Here is a 20,354-nt window from a genome sequence, read left to right on the forward strand (position 1 = left end):
GTTATATGAATACTTTTTTCTCGTCATGCTTCTTCCATCCACCATGTGAATGCTAGTTTTACTTGTATTTACAACTCTTGTTCGAGTAGCCCTGCATTATCTAGATATTATTCAAGAAATCAAAACATCATATTAAATTAAATCATACCTTACGAGATGGATCTTCATCATGACATCTTCTTGTAGGTATCAGCATCCTGCACACATATTGACACATCTCCCAAAGATATCCATTCTCAAGGGTTTTCATTTTTAGACATTCATCAGAATCTCCATATCTTTTTGGGAGATTTCCTAGTCAAATCTTCTTGGTCCTTGGGATGTTGATTTCCTTCATCGTGGTTTCATATATCATGATCTCTTCCTTCCCCACACATTTCATTCCCATTAGCTTTCAATCAAAGTTTCTTCATCGTAGTCAACCATATCGTACTTTGTATGAGGACATATTATGTTGATTTCATTTAGTATGACTTATGCCTTCCTACATCCTTGTAGAGGAGGAAATACTTTTTCTTCTTGATCATGCTTCTTAAGATATAAGCAGTGATCCATGTTCCCTGCAACTGTATGACACGAAATTATAATATTGAACACAAGCATACATACCTTATTTTACCTTCAGGTCATTGAAGTTTCTTGTAGTAGCTTCCTTGATTGAAAATATCTTCAATCCATTGATCTACTTCATGTCATCATATCATCATCTCATGGATTCCATAAGTTGGAATGTTTGTTGAAACACTTACTTCCTCTCTATATTAGTGAACCCTATGATGAGGATTCCATCAAATAATTTTTAGGATCTTGTATATCCCCAACTGGCAGATGTTTCCCTTTTGTATGATAAGCCTTAGATTACTCCTTTCCTTCCTTCAATGTCCATTGAGGTTCCCAAGAGCTATATATCCTACATGTTGGTCTGCCATGGATCTTGTCCTTCATGATTCCCATGGTGATGTCACGATCTCTTGTTTATGATGCTTCCATGATGCCATGATGCATCTTATTATCATTTTCATATCTTATAACACAATATTTAGGAGCTTATGATAAGACCCTTTTGTATGGGATATTATCTTACTCAGAGAATAGATTTGTTACTCCCTCTTTCCTTGGTCCTTTTCTTCGTCTTCCTCCATCTTTCATTGATATGAGCTTCCAAAATATTTCTATAGCATTGAATATTAGCTATACCTATTCTGTCTTTCCTGATGACCAACCTTCCCTTTCCGTTTTGTACATGGTTGAGTTATTTAACCTTCAATATTTTTGTCATAAACTTGTCTTTCTCTATCTATCGTAGAGACCATAACTTGTCGAATGAGGTAACTCATAGATATATCTATTAGTGCATTATAGATCAGTGATGGTTATTTTCCTTCCTCGATCTTGTATATGGGACCTTATGAAGATATCCTACATCCTTTGATACCTTTTCTTCCATGTAGATAAAATTTCATGTGACCTTCTTCATTTCACATTCAAAGAATGAGTCTATCTTATACATTTTCTTTGATGTCTCCAATATTTCTATATGAGGGGAACCTATAAGTATCCATTTCCATAAATTTAGAGTAGAACATTTAGTGACTTCAACTTCTTAGAGGACTCTCACTATCCTTCTTCTCCATGTAAGGGATCTTGATGACCCATCAACTTATAGATGTCCTTGCAATTCATGAATTCATTTAACAAAATTTATAAATTCAAAAGATTGTTACTTGTCATGTGAAGATGAAATATTCACCTTGATCATGTTGGTGAAGGTTGAAGAAGATGTATGAGGGATTCTTCTCGGATGATCTTCTTTCAAGTGAGAAAGCCTTTCTTTAAATGGAAAAGGTTGCTCCCTTTTGATGAGGATGATTAGTTGCTTCCTCGGATTGTCTTCTTCTAGGGAAAGGAGATGATCCTTTTTTGATTTCATTACCTTGGAGATGATAGTGCCTTCAATATGATTTTCCTTATTTTGTAGATCAGGATTGTTGCTAGGGTTTCAACTTTTTCCAAGCTGATGTGATCTTCATTTTCAAATCCTTCGAGTTGTCTTGCTTTGTAGACATATTAATGAGGGTCTTGGTGGCCTTTTGAAGAGGATTGTGGAGACACAAGTTCTTTCTATCGTAGAATGTCTCCTTGATTGTATAGACAAACTTGCTGATGTAGACTGTTGTTGTAGATTTCTAGGGTTGATCAATATCAGGGTTTTTTTCTTTAATGCAGACCTTGATGTCCTTTAGCTTGCTTTGATGCCCTGCTAGAAGATTGATCCTTGAAATGATCAAAAATGGATTTTGGATAAACTCTTAAGTCTAAGTGTTCCTCACAGAGGAAAAATGAAAGTCCAAGGAAGTTCCTGGAAATATCCCCATTGCAGAGATCGTCTTGTTCTAAATCTGTTGCAACTTGAATGGGAAAAATGAACTTAGTATGCAGAAGTTATCGGAGAAAGAAGATGCCCTTTGTTCTTTGGAAAAAGAGGCATATCTTCAAAAAAATGGCCTAAAAGGCTTTATGGAGAAAAATCGCATTGGAGGAGGTCAAAGGCGGACTTAGGTGAAAAGGGGAAGAAACTCCCAATTGTCTATCCCTGACAAATGGGGTCAGAAGAAGGCACATGCACATATAACATAAGGTGAGGACCCCCAGGCAGATGCGATATGTCGATCATCGATATCAGTGGATCGGCATCAGTGGTGGCATGGCAGTTAGGCGGGACCCCGTGCCGAGCAATATTACGATCGCCGATATTGGCGAATTGCAATCGGCGTTGGCATATGCCATGCCATATGGAAAGACCCTAGGACTATGTGATTGTGATATCACAATATCGCATCAGAACTATATAAAAGAGTGGGGGTTGATACATATGCGACTTGTGATAAAGCTGGACCCGACAGGTATTATGGGTCTAAGTATATATATTTTGAAGTTCGTAAAAATGTGTTTTTTCAATGTAAAATCATGTTTCTTTAAATAAACCAAATACAAAAGGAATGCACCTGATACGATGAATTCGAACCCCAAAGGGTGTATAAATGCTGTTGTGTAGTATTTGAAGTCAGCTCCATAAAGCCATTTGTCGGTATTTCAGTGTTTTAATGTATTTTTCAAATACAAAGGGAAACCACGAAACGAGCGGGATTTTGAGTGGGCCGTAGGCAGTAAGTGGTTTTGGCTTGGCTCCGCCCGAGCCCATACATTGGATGCCACGTGGCTAGGTGCCGGAGAGGGAAAACCACCCTTTTCGGGTGGGTAATCCTCGTGCGCGTTAGCCTCCAGAAATCAATAATAGGCATTGATCAAAATCACTTATGATCACGCCCAAAGACAAATCCGAAGGGAATATAGGGCAGAACTAACAACTTTTGAAGTCCGATAGACCACGTTTGGATGAATTTTCCTTTGTATTTGCGTATTTCTCTGTGTAAGCAGAGAATGACCATTTTTGGGATTTCAAAGGCACTGATGGTCCGTTCCGTTACAGAACAGGTGGCCACCATCACTGAAGGCATCTAGCAATGATTTCTAATGCTCAGAGGGGGATTCGAGTAGACAGAGACCAGGAGCCAGAGAGCCCGAGAAGGGGAAACGAACAAACATCACCGCTTGGCTTTAAAGCCACAGACTGACAGGGACAAAGATAAGGAGTGCTAAGATAGGAGAAGTTGAGAAGCAAAAGGAGAGAGCAGGTGAGCAAAAAGCTACTATGGAAAGCAGCTGAGGGAGCCTTTGGGGTCACTTGAAGTTCAAGTGAAAAGCTAGAGAGCTAAAAGTTGTAGAAAGCCAAGAGCCAGAGCCGAGAGCGAGAGCGAGAACCAAGAGCCAGAGTCGAGAGCCATAGCGAGAGCCAAGAACTAGAGCCAAAAGCCAGAGCCGAGAGTGAGAGCAAGGGTCGAGAGCTAGAAGAGCTGAGAGCTTCAAGAGCCAGGGATAAAATAGTGTCTAAACCCATTATTTCTGTGTAAAACAGTGGACTTGATCCAAGAGCTTGTAAAAGGACTTTGCCATAATCCCAGAGAGCCTAGTTGAGTTGACTAGAACTCATGGAGACGTAGCCCAAGAGTTTTGGGTGAACTCCATATTAAGTAGTTGTCTTATGTGTTTGTTATTTGCTGCATTTTTTGCACTGTTACATGTATTTACATATCAGCACAAACAACATATTTTAAAGCACATAAACAATTAAAATAACCATAAGAATTCACCTTACTTTCAAGAACATATTTAATTCCGCATTGGTTAATCATTTGTGACTTGGGAATGTTTAAGCTTTTGGAGTGGGAGAGGTTCTTATAAATTAGACTAGAAGCCGAAGTGCCCCATTTTCAGATCAGGTGGTATCAGAGCTTGAGATTGGTTAACCTCACCTTTGAAGAATGTTATATCAGTATGGTTGATTGACAGAGCAAAGATTGCTTGTATAAAGGTGTTTAAACAACCAGAGGTTGATTGTATGCTTGTTTTACAGGTTGACTATTGTTTGAGTTTGCAGAGGTGAAGGGAAAGCTATTGATAGCTCAGTCTAGGGAGGACAAAAAGGAAGAAGGGTTGAAGGCATTCTTCTATCCCAAAGGACCTCAAAGAAATCCTTGAAGCACAATAGGTTTTTTGCCAAAGGTTACTTGAAAAATCTCTTTGTTAATCTTGTTTGAAGTTCTTTTTTTCATTGGTATAATGACAACTTCTATAAGTGAATCCTCAAATTCCTACTTCATCACAAGACTCTATGATGGAGACTTGAAGCAAGACTTGTTCATCATGATGGACAAGGTGAGAGAAATGTATGAGGATGGAAAGGAGAGCTGCATACTTAGAAAGCAGTTGAATTCCATGAAGGAAGAGAAGTAGTTTCTTTCTGACAGACTATAGGAAATGGAGAGGAAACTTCATATTGCAAATATGTACTTGAAGAGAATGCATGAGTTGGAGTCACAACTCTTTGTTGCCAAAGAAGCCTTGGTCAAGTATCATCTTGAAGAAGAGGGAAACCATTCCAGTTTGTCTTCAAATTCTTCTAAGAATGCTTATATTGGTTCTTTTGAAAAACATACTAGAGGCATAGGATCCAAGCTAATGTCCAAGATGGGGTGTGAAGGAAAGGGCTTGGGAAAGCCTGCACAAGTTATTGTTGAACAAATAATGATTTTGTGAATGTCTAAGTATTTGGATCTTAGGTATGGACAATCTTATGGAGAAAGTTCCAAAGTTTCCATGAAGGCCATTCAAATAGCTCCAAGGGGTAGTTGCATTGCAGGTGTGCAGAAGCACACACTTGAATCAGGGATTTGTGGAAACTCTAATAGCCTTGAAGAGATTGATGGTGTTCCAAAGGGAGCCACTTCTTCATTTGCTTCACCTCCTCATGAAGGCAATAAAGGTGAAAGAGGTAGGTATAAATCTGGTTCTAATCATATTCTTTTTTATTTTGCAAAGCATGGTAAATTTCCATGTAAGCATGGGAAAATAATTGCATGTTCCTTTTGTGGTTTGGATAACCATCATGTTTCTAGATGTTGGAAGAGAATGACCACATATAGGAAAGTTTTGAAGGAAAATAAGCAAAGAGCCAAAGGTCCATTGGACAAGGAAAATCGTGTTGTCAAGATGATGCACATGTGTTGCACTTACTACCATAAGCAAGGGCATCTTGCTGAAAGGTGTTGGACTCTGAATCCAACAATTCTTCCACAAAAGCTGAAGAAAGTGTAAAGAGAAGATGGTAGAAATGGAAATGAAGGTTCCATGGATGATGTGCTTCAAAATGATTCACATGTTGATGCTGTTGTGCAGACAAAGGAAAGACGTTTGAACTGGATTGGTAAGAAATGATAAGAAAGCCTAGCAAAAGACACACCCTTGGAAGAAAAAGTTTAATACCTCTTAGAACTTAAGTAATCTAGTGCTAAAGTTATATTGGCAGTGTGTGAATGGTCTATTTTCGATGAGCACATGCGGATCTTTTCTACAGTGATTTATTAGAATTCATATTGTAATAAAGTGATAACTAATGTCATCTTAGTTGTAGTATTTGGTTAGATAGTTAGACTGTGTAACTGTCCCGGTTGACTATATATATATATATATATATATATATAGACACACACACACACACACACACACAGAAAGAGAGAGAGAGAGAGAGATACCAATGCATCAGTTTTGATTTTGATTCGACTAATAATAAAGAAGATATCTTTGTGCGTTTGTTGATTCCCCATTATTGTGTCTCTATTACCTTTACTTATGCTTTTCATGTGATTTCCTGGTGTCTGTCTACTGGTAACAGTGTACGCTTTATGTTAGATTACATGAGGCCTTATTTGATGGTGCCAAAATTCATGTCAAGGATGTATGCAAATTGTGAATTGCATTTCACATGGAGAATCATCACACTTTCATTCTTAGTTTAGCATTGACGCCTAGAACTAATAATAAAGCAAATTTAATTGGGCTTTGGCTCATCCTTGACTATGCAATTTCTAGGCAAGTGAAGTGCTTACACATCTTTGGCAATTCATTAGTGGTTATTGATTGGTTCTTGGGGATTGGTACTTTACACAACCTTTCCCCGAGTCATTGGCAACAAAGAATGTGCCAATTATAGGAATTTTTTGAGGATTTGGACATATGACATAAATATGACATATGCAAAGGGAAGAGAATTTCGAAGCGGACATAAGATCAAAGGAAGCATTACTCCAACTTGTAGGACATTTAGTGATTACAAAAAAGGTTTCTTATGTCCTTATGGTGAATGCCAACAAATTTTGAAACTGAAGTTGTTGTAATTGTTGGAACCTACCAAGTTTTCATTTTGATTGTCATATGTTTTGGATTGGTAGAATGTTGTAATTGAAAAGTAATTTACATACTTTCATTTCAATGAAATAACAAGTATGAGATATTTTTTTTGGGAAAAGAAACTCCTAAAGTGGGATGATTTTGTAGGTCAAGTTTATATATATAGTAAACAGATGATTTAATGTCAAAACATAGGTGAATATGCATATGTGGCGTGAGAAAACTTATAGAGATTTAATACCTAATTTGTCTAAAAAATTTAAAAGTTAAAACATAATCTAAATTATAAAATTAATCAATTACGTTTTATTTCAATTTCAATTTTTATTTCTAAAAATAAACATATAATATATTGAAAAAAATATTAAATAAATAAATATTCTATTATAAATTTGAAATAAACATCTAACCATATATTCTAAAACATTATATAGCATATATATAAAAATATTTTAAAATAAATTCAGGAAAATAAAATTACTTAAAAAAATCTCACAACTATCTCATATACTTGATATGGATCACAGAAGCCTCAATTGAACAAATATTTACATTCTAAAAAATTATACTAACATTCTAAAAAGACTATATTAAAGGAAATAAAAACAAAAATATAAAATTATTTTAAAGGTATAATACAATTTTAAAACAATCTCACAAATATAATAATAATAATAATAATAATAATATCCATGACACTAAATTGGTGTATGAGACCCCCTTGTTTGTGATACAAGGGACCCACCTCCGCCCTGTGATTTGACTGGATTTGACTACTAAGTCTATGAAGGCATCCTATCTGTTCTCATTCCAATTGATCTTCCATTGGCAACAAAGAATGTGCCAATTATAGGAATTTTTTGAGTTGGACATATCACATAAATATGACATATGCAAAGGGAAGAGAATTTCGATGCAGACATAAGATCAAAGGAAGCATTACTCCAACTTGTAGGACATTTGGTGATTACAAAAAAAGTTTCTTATGTCCTTACGGTGAATGCCAACAAATTTTGAAACTAAAGTTGTTGTAATTGTTGGAACCTACCAAGTTTTCCTTTTGATTGTCATACGTTTCGGATTGGTAGAATGTTGTAATTGAAAAGTAATTTACATACTTTCATTTCAATGAAATAACAAGTATGAGATATTTTTTTGGGGAAAGAAACTCCTAAAGTGGGATGATTTTGTAGGTCAAATTTATATATATAGTAAACAGATGATTTAATGTCAAAACATAGGTGAATATGCATATGTGGTGTGAGAAAACTTATAGAGATTTAATACCTAATCAGTCTAAAAAATTTAAAAGCTAAAACATAATCTAAATTATAAAATTAATCAATTACTTTTTATTTCAATTTCAATTTTTATTTCTAAAAATAAATATATAATATATTGAAAAATATATTAAATAAATAAATAAATATTCTATTATAAATTTGAAATAAACATCTAACCATATATTCTAAAACATTATATAACATACATATATATATATATATATATATATATATATATATATATATATAGATTAAAATAAATTCAGGAAAATAAAATTACTTAAAAAAATATCACAACTATCTCATATACTTGATATGGATCATAGAAGCCTCAATTGAACAAATATTTACATTCTAAAAAATTATACTAACATTCTAAAAAGACTATATTAAAGGAAATAAAAACAAAAATATAAAATTATTTTAAAGGTATAATACAATTTTAAAACAATCTCACAAATATAATAATAATATCCATGACACTAAATTTGTGTATGAGACCCCCTTGTTTGTGATACAAGGGACCCACCTCCGCCCGACGATTTGACTGGATTTGACTACTAAGTCTACGAAGGCACACATACGCTACCCCCCTCCGGTTTTGAACATGTGACCTCTTAAGAGGAAACACATGCTCTTAACCATTAGACCCACTCAAACTATATTAAATATAAAACTATCAAAAAAATATTTACTAGATATTAAATATAGTAAAAATAGTAAAAAGAGATTGAAATTACATATATATTTCACATATATATAAATGCTTCAAATTTATCATCCCGTCGAAAACAATTAATAGTATACGATTGGCCGTCGTTTGGGGAGACGGTGGATATTCTTCCCCTTGTTCCGTGGTTAAAGGAACCTATGCAATTGCTTCCTCAACAGAACCATATCCAAATCAACTGCATCTACCTATTTAATGAGCTCTTTTAAAATGAAAAACGGGGTGCAGATGAACGGAAAACGGGATGCAATTCCCGAAATTAATGGGCCCTTCTCAGGGGTAGTGCGGTATGCGGTTAACCACTCTGGAGATTTTTTGCCCACGATCATGCAATCTAAATTAAAAAAGTTAAAAACCAGATCAATATCTATTAAATATAGGATAAAAAAGGGTGTAATCCTAATTAATGGTGATGAGTATACAATATATGTATACTTTTGTATGTTGTAAGGGAGTAATGTATGATCCCTTTCCAACAATTAATAGTATCTGAGTAGTTGTTCGTGGAGAGGGCGCAGTGGGGTCTGCGTATCCAATTCAACTGCAACTGCTTATATCATTCCTCAACTTGTGAAGAGTGAAAAACAGGGAGAGGAAGATGCGAAATTAATTGAGGGCAGGATGCAGTTATATTATTCCTCATCACCATATATATATATATATATATATATATATATATATTTTTGTGTGTGTCTCTATGGCCTAAGCACAGATAAATCGGCAACTTTGAGAATACAAATCAGAGATATTATCTGTACTGTGAGAATCGAAATGATGAGGTAGCAGATTAAAATTTGTCCAGAGATTGAAATCAAAATTATAGTTGCCTAACAAAACCTATGCAGCCCCCTTAGTTTGATAATCAAGTACTACAACCACCAGGTTGGAAAGGAAGAAGGCAATGCTCGTCCGTAAATATTCAGAGAATCAACGCACCAGCGAGCGCAATGTGGTCGGTTATTCGAAGGTTCGATAAACCTGAAACGTACAAGCCCTTCGTCAGCAGCTGCTCCGTCAAGGGAGATGTCAAGGTGGGATGCTTCAGGGAAGTAAAACTCATATCGGGGCTTCCAGCGAAGAACAACATTGAGCGCCTCGAGATTCTGGACGAGGAGAAGCACATTCTCAGTTTCAGGATGTTGGGAGGAGAGCACCGCCTTCGGAATTATCAATCCGTGACGACAATGAACGAGTTCGTGGAGGAGGGAAGTGTTTGGACTAATGTTGTGGAATGTTATGTGACAGGTGTTCCAGAGGGGAATTCTACAGAAGATACATGCACCTTCATAGATACCATCGTCAGATGCAACCTGTAGTCCTTGTCAAAGTTATTCGCATGGCCCACGTCTCACAGTCCTTGTTAAATTTATTCCCACAGCCGACTTCTCAACAGATTAATAAATAATTGTTTTTATAATTCGATGGCAGTGACCTGCTATGATTGCCCAGGATTCTCGGTACAACTCCAAATCTGCGAGCAGCACTTCCCTTCTTAATAAGCGTAGGCCCTCCTTTTTTCGGTGATTTCCAATTAAACTCACTCTTCCTCCTTCAACCCTTTTTTCCTCAACAATGGAACTTCTATTCTCAATTCAATATTGGCGCAATTCCAAAAGTTTAACTAGCCCTTCTTGATTCCTTTGACATTTCATTTCACAAATTAAAACAACCTTTAGAGATTATTAGCGTAAGTCAAAGGTCGGCCATAACTTCCAAGACAGTAATCACTAAAATCGAGAAGAGACCATGGTCATGACACTGTTATATTTCACTATGGTCATCACCAAAGATAGCAAAGGTATCTAAAGTCCTTTTTCCCACAAAAAATTCGAGAGAAACCTAAGATTATGTGTCACTGTGTTTGCCCGAGATTTCAGAGATTTTATGTGAAAATGTCACTATGCTTATCACTGAGATACTCTACCTCACTGTGCCATTAAAGTTTCAGAGTGATCTGAAGTTATGTCCTCTTTTGATTACTCCAACTGTGTATTTATAGGTGCTAGTCCATGTATGCAAGCTGACTTGAACTTAGTGAACCGTTGCATCCTTTCATTGAGCCGAGGTGTCATCTATATATACTTTGAAGTCGACTTGACTGTCTTTCACACTGTTTTGCTGAAAATCATCTTCGTTGGAGGATGGTGGTTGTCTTGGAGGGCTACTTGACACTAGGTTGATGCATATTCATGCTCAAGAAGAGCTCTTTAACATGACTTTGATTCTTTGACTTTCCTAGAACTATGAAATGAGCAAGAAACTCATTATTATAATTTACAAAAATAATATTTCTTTTTCTTGACAAGTACAAAGATCAAAATTACATTTGTAAATATTGAACCTAGTTACACTTTCTTCAACACTCCCTCTTAACTAGGGAGGTACTTATAATGGTACTTGGTCATTCTCAATCCAAAGAATTTCTCATAAGAAGAATTAGATTGGTAACCCATCTGTATAGCATCATATTAAGAAACATTGTTTATAGCAAGGCCTTGACTAATAGCACTATCTCTCATAAAATCAGAGCACGACGCTGGCGAGTATAGACACCTTTATCATTGTCTCTCAAGGTACATACCCACCTGGGTGTTCATCGAGTATGACCTTCTAGGACTATTCTTATCTTGGGTTCCTAGCCCTCAAAGAATATCAGTCCTCTTGCCTACTGTTATCTTGGATGCCCTACATATCCTCAAAGAGAATAGGATGGAAGATCATTAGCCAACCCTCCATTCTTTCTTCCAAAGTGATGACAAGAATGTCGTGTCTATCATGTGTCTACATTTCCATTCATGGCCTTAACCTATAATTACGGTTGTTAGTCCTGGTCTAGTGCGTGACACATGAAATCGAAAAACACAACTGTCACTCCTTTTTAATCAGGGGTGTTCCAATGCAAGGTCCCTCTTGATCAGGGACCTGTCAAATCTCCCTCTTAGCTTGGGACTCTTCTATATATCAGCAACTTCTTTCTTCGTGGGTCCTTCAACTGCTTGATCAACTTCTCTCCTTGATTTCATGAAAATTAGTTGACCTTCTTCCTTGCAGGGATACAACCATCGATCACTTTCCTTCTTAGTTTATCATGTCATTCCTTTCTTCATGGAAAGTGGCCTTCTTCATATATGGAACCTTCATTATATGACTACTTCTTTCTCATCATGCTTCTTCCATCCACCACGTGAATGCTAGTTGTACTTGTATTTACAACTCTTGTTCGAGTAGCCCTCCATTATCCAGATATTATTCAGGAAATCGAAACATCATATTAAATTAAATAATACCTTACGAGATGGATCTTCATCATGACATCTTCTTGTAGGTATCAGGATCCTACACAGATATTGACACATCTCCCAAAGATATCCATTTTCAAGGGTCTTCATTTTTAGACTTTCATCAGAATCTTCATATCTTTTTGGTAGATTTCCTAGTCAAATCTTCTTGGTCTTTGGGATGTTGATTTCCTTCATCATGGATACATATCTCATGATCTCTTTCTTCCTCACACATTTCATTCCCGTTAGCTTTCAATCAAAGTTTCTTCATTGTAGTCAACCATATCGTACTTCGTAGGAGGACATATTATGTTGATTTCATTTAGTGTGACTTATGCCTTCCTGCATCCTTTCAGAGGAGGAAATCCTTTTTCTTCTTGATCATGCTTCTTAAGATAGAAGGAATGATCCATGTTACCTGCAACCGTATGACATGACATTATAATATTAAACACAAGAATACATACCTTATTTTACCTTCAGGTCATCAAAGTTTCTTGCAGTAGCTTCCTTGATTGAAAATACCTTCAATCCCTTGATCTACTTCATGTCATCATATCATCATTTCATGGATTCCATAAGTTGGATATTTTGTTGAAACACTTACTTCCTCTCTAGATTAGTGAACCCTACGATGAGGATTCCATCAGAGAATTTTGAGGATCTTGTATATCCCCAACTGGCAGATGTTTCTCTTTTGTATGACGAGCCTTAGATTACTCCTTTCCTTCCTTCAATGTCCATTGAGGCTCCCAAGAGCTATATACCCTACATGTTCGTCTGTCATGGATCTTTTCCTTCATGATTCACATGGTGATGTCACGAGCTCTTGTCTATGATGCTTCCATGATGCCATGATGCATCTTATTATCATTTTCATATATTATAACACAAGATTTAAGAGCTTATGATAAGACCCTTTTGTAAGGGATACTATCTTACTCATAGGAGAGATTTTTTACTCCCTCTCTCCTTGGTCCTTTTCTTCATCTTCCTCTGTCTTTCATTGATATGAGCTTCCAAAATCTTTCTATGGCATTGAATCTTAGCTATACTTATTCTGTCTTGCTTGACGACCAACCTTGCCTTTCCTTTCTGTACATGGTTGAGTTATTTTAACCTTCAATATTTTTGTCATCAACTTGTCTTTCACTATCTATCATAGAGACCATAAGTTGTTGAATGTGGTAACTCATAGATATTTGTTACCTTGATTATCTGTTAGTGCATTATAGATCAGTGATTGTTATCCTCCTTCCTCGATCTTATCGATGGGACCTTATGAAAGTATCCTACATCCTTTGATACCTTTGCTTCCATGTAGATAAAATTTTGTGTGACCTTCTTCATTGCACATTCAGAGAATGAGTCTATCTTATAGATTTTCTTTGATGTCTCCAATATTTATATATGAGGGGATCTTATAAGTATCCATTTCCATAAATTTAGAGCATACCTTTTAGTGACTTCAGCTTCGTAGAGGACTATCACTATCCTTCTTCTCCATGCAGGGGATCCTGATGACCCATCAACTTCTAGATGTCCTTGCAATTCATGAAGTCATTTAACAAAATTTGTAAATTGAAAAGATTCTTACTTGTCATGTGAAGATGAAATATTCACCTTAATCATGTTTGTGAAGGTTTAAGAATATGTATGAGGGATTCTTCTCGGATGATCTTCTTTAAAGTGAGAAAGCCCTTCCTTAAATGGAAAAGATTTCTCCCTTTTGATGAGGATGGTTAGTTGCTTCCTTAGATGGTATTCTTCTAGGGAAAGGATACAATCCTTGCTTGATTTCATAACCTTGGAGATGATAGTGCCTTCAATATGATTTTCCTTATTTTGTAGATCACGATTGTTGCTAGGATTTCAACTTTCTCCAATTTGATGTGATTTTCATTTTCAAATCCATTGAGTTGTCTTGTTTGGTAGACATATTGATGAGGGTCTTGGTGGCCATTTGATGAGGACTGTAGAGACACAAGTTCTTGCTGTTGTAGACTGCCTCCTTGATTGTATAGACAAACTTGTTGATGTAGATTGTTGTTGTAGATTTCTAGGGTTTGATCAATATTAGGGTTTGTTTCTTTAATGCAGACCTTGATGTATTTTATCTTGCTTTGATGCCCTGCTAGAAGATTGATCCTTGAAATGTCTCTTTTCTTCCCTTCCCTTGTGTTAGTTTCAGTCTTTCCATCCTTCCTCCAGTGACCAAATATGCTCTTACAAAGTGGTCTCAGAGTGTCAAGGTCAAATTTTGTCATTTCAAAGAGTTTTCAAGCAAAATTTGGTCACTAGGCATTAGGTCTAGGGTTTGTTTTCACTACTTCTAAAGTTGTCCAAATGTCGATCCATGTCATCATTCAGCTGAGTCTATCATCATTCAAAGGGATGTCATCATCATGTCAAGTTCCATTGCGTCATTTTACACCTTGTTCATGCTTCAGTTGCACCTAGGCAAGGTCATTTCCCTCTCCTAGGGTTTTGAAGGCAATTTCTCTTGGACGGTCAAATCATCGGCAAAACTTGTATCTTGATGTTCATACACCTTCCCCTATCCTTAAAGTACCTTACCAAATGCTTCCCATCACTGAGATTCCCCAGATTCCTCATTTTTGCACAAACCCTAGTTTCTAGCTACAACCTGGCAATTTTCTAGGTTGGGCCTGTGTTTTTCCCTTTTGGACCTCTTCCCCTCACTCAATCTCTGAGATTCCACTTTCCCCTGCTTCCTAACATCCCTCCCTACTTCCAAAAATTTCCCAAGAATTTAGAAGCCTCTTATCCCCTTCATTTCGCTTCATTTCGACAAAATCCCTTGTTCCACACATCGGGATAAGTTTCACTCAAAAGCCGTTTCAGAGCAATCAAAGATGAATTTTGGGAAAATGAGAGATATTTTTTTCCACAACATGCCAAAGAAGAAAAACCTCCTTCACTTTTTCACAGGTGTCATGGTTTGAGAGAAATGTCAAGAATACCGTTGCCTCAGGAGAATCAAAGACACCTCTGAAGTGACCTTGGGAAAATCAAGTTTTCTCCTAGCTTGGTTGGCCAAATGATTTTCTTGATGGGTAAAATGATAACTAGACACAACGAGCTTCCCAATGAGCTATCATGAGCTGAATTTGGGGTTGAGGAAGGCATTCAAAAGTTGACTGCAACAGCACTCTTCCTTGAGGCAGCCTCATTTGGCACTTTTTGACCAGTCTTGGGAGATTTGATTTTTGACAGGGAAAATAAACTCCAAATTGAAAATTTCCAGTTGGGTTGGAATATAGACTCAAAGACCTTTCAAACGAGCTATCCTGCACCTGATTCCGACACTAGGAAGGCCTCCAAACGCCTCCTGCAAAAGCACGCGACCTGTCGGGTGCGCGCGACCTGTCACGGGGGTCTTACCAGTTGAAAAAATACACTGGTGCGACCTGTTGGGAAATCATCCACAAAAAATTGCTTGTGAACTACAAATTGACCCAAAATCTCTTCAAGGCTGCTGGTAAGCCTTTAATCATCAAGGTTTATTGCTTGCTAAAGCTTGCATGAGCATGAAAATGTGTTTTAATGCCATCAATTTGAAAGGAGAAGTTCATGTGTATTTTGTTTAAAAATGTCAAAGTGCAAGTAAAGCTAGGGTTTTGTTTTGCTGCTCTCAAGGTCATCCCTTTCACTCCCATTTTTTCCCCACATCCCAACCATCTCCCTTATCATTTTTACCTATTCTTCTTACCAAAAATATCAAAGTCCCCCTCCCTAACATCTCCCTTGTGTTTTTGTCCCCTTGGAGCAGCATTTAAACAGTCAAAACAGCAGGGTATCCCATGGGAGGATTTTATCTCTCGAGAGGCTATGCTTCTCCAGGTCAATGCTCATTTGGAGAGGCTGCTGGCTAAGGCCAACAAAGATAAGGACCTGCTCCGAAACATGAAAAACCACTATTGGGCCCGAATGCACGTATGCAAGGCGAAAATGAAGGTGATTCAAGGGTGGTTGGCCAAGGCACTAAAACGACGAAAAAATCCCGATCCCCTCCACATCTTGGCTGAGGCTTCCTTGAAGGAGCATGATATTAAATGACCTCACTACAGCACAAATTTCAAAAAAATTTGAGCATTTTTGGTCACTTATGAATTTTTGGGCAAAAAACAGGTTTTTCTCCCTGATACGTCGCGCGCCGCGCGCGACCTATTCGATGGGCAACTTCATTTTTGGAAAACTCAGCATTTCTAGATTTTTCATGCAAATATACACCTGCTCAGCGATTACCAAGAGATTTCATCAAGTTTTGAGCCTCCAGAAGGTCAAAAAACATGCAAAAATTGACTTTCTGCCACCTTTTTGACAAACAGGGAGCAGTCTTGGGAGATTGCAATTTTGGAGGAGCAAATGGCCACCAAAATCAGAAATTCTAGTTGGGTTAGAAAGTAGACATCCATACCTTTCCAAAAAGCCCACTTTTTCCTCATTTGGACACCTGGAAGTGCCTCAAAAGGAGCTCCAAAGAAGCGCGACCTATCAGGCAATTTTCATAATTTTTCACCTACAGCTCAGGAATTCGCCCAGCTTTGGCCAGTTTTGACTTGGGATGGGATTTTTCACCCTCTTTGATGTAATTAATGTATTTTCATGTTGATATGACACTTATTTACCTATTCTATAAGATTCATTCATGAAATAGCAAACATTTAATGAATGAATTGGTTTCCTAGCTTATAGAGGCAAGTTGTTTTGACTGCCTAGATTTTAGTGCTCAGCTTAGAATTGGTTGAAACAACTCCTAGAAGGATGAGCTAGACCCCTAGAGGCAAGGAAATATGTTAGATTGCCTATATTATGTACTTTCTTGGTCATTTTCATGGTTGGACTCTTGAGGGAGAAAGCTCTATTGTATTATTCATTGTATCTCTGCAATTTTGGCAAAGGAAGAAAGACCAGGGTTTTGCAGTCCTTTTTGGGATTCCTGTGGTTACATGTATTGATGGTGTGCTTCTCTTTGTACTTGTAAGTGTGTTATGTGAAATCATCCTCTTTCTTTTTCTTCTGGAATTAGGAAAATGAAGTGTTAAAGTAGAATTCATGATTTCCATGCTCTGCTTTTAAATTTGCTTAATATCAATGTTTTCATCTGTTTAAGGAGAACTCAAGGTGATTGCTTGCTCTCCTTAGCTCCTCACCGGTTATTCCTACCCATTCACTTAATTTAAAGGCATAAATACAGTCTCCTACCTTGCCCCAAAGAAACCCCTGCAAAAAATGTGTCCAATCCCCGCACCCAAAATTGCTTTTCCCCGATTTTCCACCAAAATCCAAAAATCCCAAAACAAACTCTTTTATCAGTTTACTAGCCTAAAATCAGTGTTTCCTTATTGGTTATCTCGCCCGTTGAAGATCTGTACCGAGATATATCGGAGAGAGCCATCTCCTGCCCCGTAGGGCTAGCTACGAGGCTAAGTGGTTTGATGTTGCCTTGAAGTTTGCCTTTCTCAGCCTGAGGTGAAATTTCAAGCACTAACATATTGGCGACCATACTGGGGAGAACAACTTGTCTGTTGATTGATGTGTTTGTTTCATAATTCTTAGACGGATCCTGAAGTTATGCCAGGTAGCCTTCGAAATGCTTTTGCTTTGCATAAGCGGAAGTAGATAAACGCTGCTTCAGTCCATCTCCGTGAGCTTGTGAATACAACACTTCATTTTCATTTTACCCCAGTACATGTATCAAGTTCAAATCTGCTTGTTGATAGTGGACAACAATCAGACACTGACAAGGCTGAAATCATTCAATGGCGACTCCTTCACTGAAAACTCCAGAGATCAATGCTTCATGGTGACTTCACTGCAGAGAGATCAGTAGCTTTGAGCTTTTCAAGATGGACCGAATCACAAGAAGATATGCTCCCTTGAGCCGATATCACATCCCTGGTTTTCCAAATAAAATTCCAAAGGTAGATTGGTCAAGGAATCTGCCTATATTTAATGATGATGGTAAGAAGGATGCTGCTTTACATCTGGTTAGATTTCACATGCACATTCGCAAGTTGAAGGTGGATTTTCCTGAAGATTGCTTGATGAAGATATTCCTGGCCACTCTGGAAGGTGAAGCCCAATCCTGGTATGAAAGTTTGCCGCCTGCTTGTATTTACTGTTTAAAGGATTTTCATGCTATGTTCATTAAAAGATATCAAGCATCTTATCCATCATTAAATTTGGTTCATGACTGTTGCAAACATGCTTCTACTTTTATTGAAAGCCTTGAGAAATATTATGAAGATGATAATTTTATGGACGTTGAGATTATGGAGGCTCTGTATGAGAATCCATTTCAGCAGCACACAGAAAACTTAGAGGATACTTGTCAAGATCAACAGGCTGAAGATTTCCATATGGTTGAAAATGAGGAAAGAGCAAATGTTGTTTCAGATCTGTCCATAGAAGAAGACAGCATGCAGGTAACGCAGGAAAGTAATGTTCCAATCTCAGAAAGTGATGATGATAAATCAGATCGGGAGATAAATTGTGATGAGGCAAAACATGTTGTTTCAGATCTCATAAAAGAGAGTTGTATTGTCGCGACTGCCTCAAATGAAGAAAATGGAGTAGCAGACCTAAATGCTCTCATCTCACCAGCACTAGATCTTCATGAGGAGGTAGTTCATTGCCTCTGTGAAAAACAAGACAAGATCTTCGTTCAAGTAAGTGAAAATGTTTCTCTGGATGAATCTATGGTAGCTGATAGAAATGTTAGTGTTGGGTTTTACGAAACATCTGAAAATTGTTTTCTCATGATTGATGAATGTAATGAGAATTTGACTGTCATATCCTATGAGGATGACCTACCATATTGTCAGACTACCGAAGATCATAGCATACAGGATTACCTTTCAGATTCTTTATATGTTTCATGTGCTAAAATGCCTTTCCAAGAAGAGATCTGCCCATCCATTTGTTCAGAGTTTTTTGAAGCCCATGAGCATACTTTTACTGAAGTACATGATGAAGGCAGATCAGAATTTGAGGCAAAAGACACCTTGTTCTTTCAGCAGGCGGTGGCAGTGGCAAATCTTCATGTTTTTCACGATCCTCTGGCAACTTTGTTACAGTCAGCAGTGAAAGTGATTATTGTTGTGTTCAGTGATGAAGGAGATCATGGTCAGCTATGTTTTTGGATGCTCAGTTATAGGTTTGTACCGTTGACCAGAAGATCTGATAAGAAGAATCAATCAATAAGGCATCTGCTTGATTGGTTGCATTGGCATTTTGATATAGTTTGATGTATATTGTCTTGTAAGAAACACAGGTGGTTGTCATCATGATTTCAAATCTTGATGGACTGCTGCCCTTCAATAAGCTTTGTAAGTTCTTGTTTTAGTTAAGTCAGTCATGAGTCATTTGTGAGTCAGTTTTCAGTCATATCATAATTGAGTCGGTTAGAATCAAGTTTCAGTCAATAAATGAGTCAAGGTCTTGTATTGTTTGTCACATAATGACTCCATTGCCCAATGGTTGAAAGCACTGGTCTGCTCTCCCAGAGGTCTGAGGTTCTTGGCACCTCCAAGGAGCTACCATCCCCATTGGAGCCAATGTTAGTGTCAGTATTTCCAGCCTTCCTCCAGTGTTCAAATATGCTCTTACAAAGTGGTCTCAAAGTGTCAAGGACAAATTTTGTCATTTCAAATAGTTTTCAAGCAAAATTTGGTCACTAGGCATCAGGTCTAGGGTTTGTTTTCACTACTTCTAAAGTTGTCCAAATGTCGGTCCATGTCATCATTCAGCTGAGTCTATCATCATTCAGAGGGATTTCATCATCATGTCAAGTTCCATTGCGTCATTTTACACCTTGTTCATGCTTCAGTTGCACCTAGGCAAGGTCATTTCCCTCTCCTAGGGTTTTGAAGGCAATTTCTCTTGGACGGTCAAATCATCGGCAAAACTTGTATCCTGATGTTCATACACCTTCCCCTATCCTTAAAGTACCTTACCAAATGCTTCCCATCACTGAGATTCCCCAGATTCCTCATTTTCGCACAAACCCTAGTTTCTAGCCACAACCTGGCAATTTTCTAGGTTGGGCCTGTGTTTTGCCCTTTTGGACCTCTTCCCTTCACTCAATCTCTGAGATTCCATGTGTATTTTGTTTAAAAATGTCAAAGTGCAAGTAAAGCTAGGGTATTTCACATGCACATTCGCAAGTTGAAGGTGGATTTTCCTGAAGATTGCTTGATGAAGATATTCCTGGCCACTCTGGAAGGT

At 37.4% G+C, this 20,354-nt stretch overlaps 1 pseudogene; it reads left to right on the top strand.

The window, feature by feature from the left end:
- The first annotated feature begins 2,656 nt into the window (after window positions 1–2,656).
- Window positions 2,657–10,184, top strand: LOC149250376 (abscisic acid receptor PYL12 pseudogene; annotated as a pseudogene).
- Window positions 10,185–20,354: the final 10,170 nt, after the last annotated feature.

This window comes from Pinus tabuliformis, chromosome 7, assembly GCF_031772625.1.
Source record: "Pinus tabuliformis cultivar Carrire ecotype Pingquan chromosome 7, CPIR1, whole genome shotgun sequence".
Lineage (NCBI taxonomy): Eukaryota > Viridiplantae > Streptophyta > Pinopsida > Pinales > Pinaceae > Pinus > Pinus tabuliformis.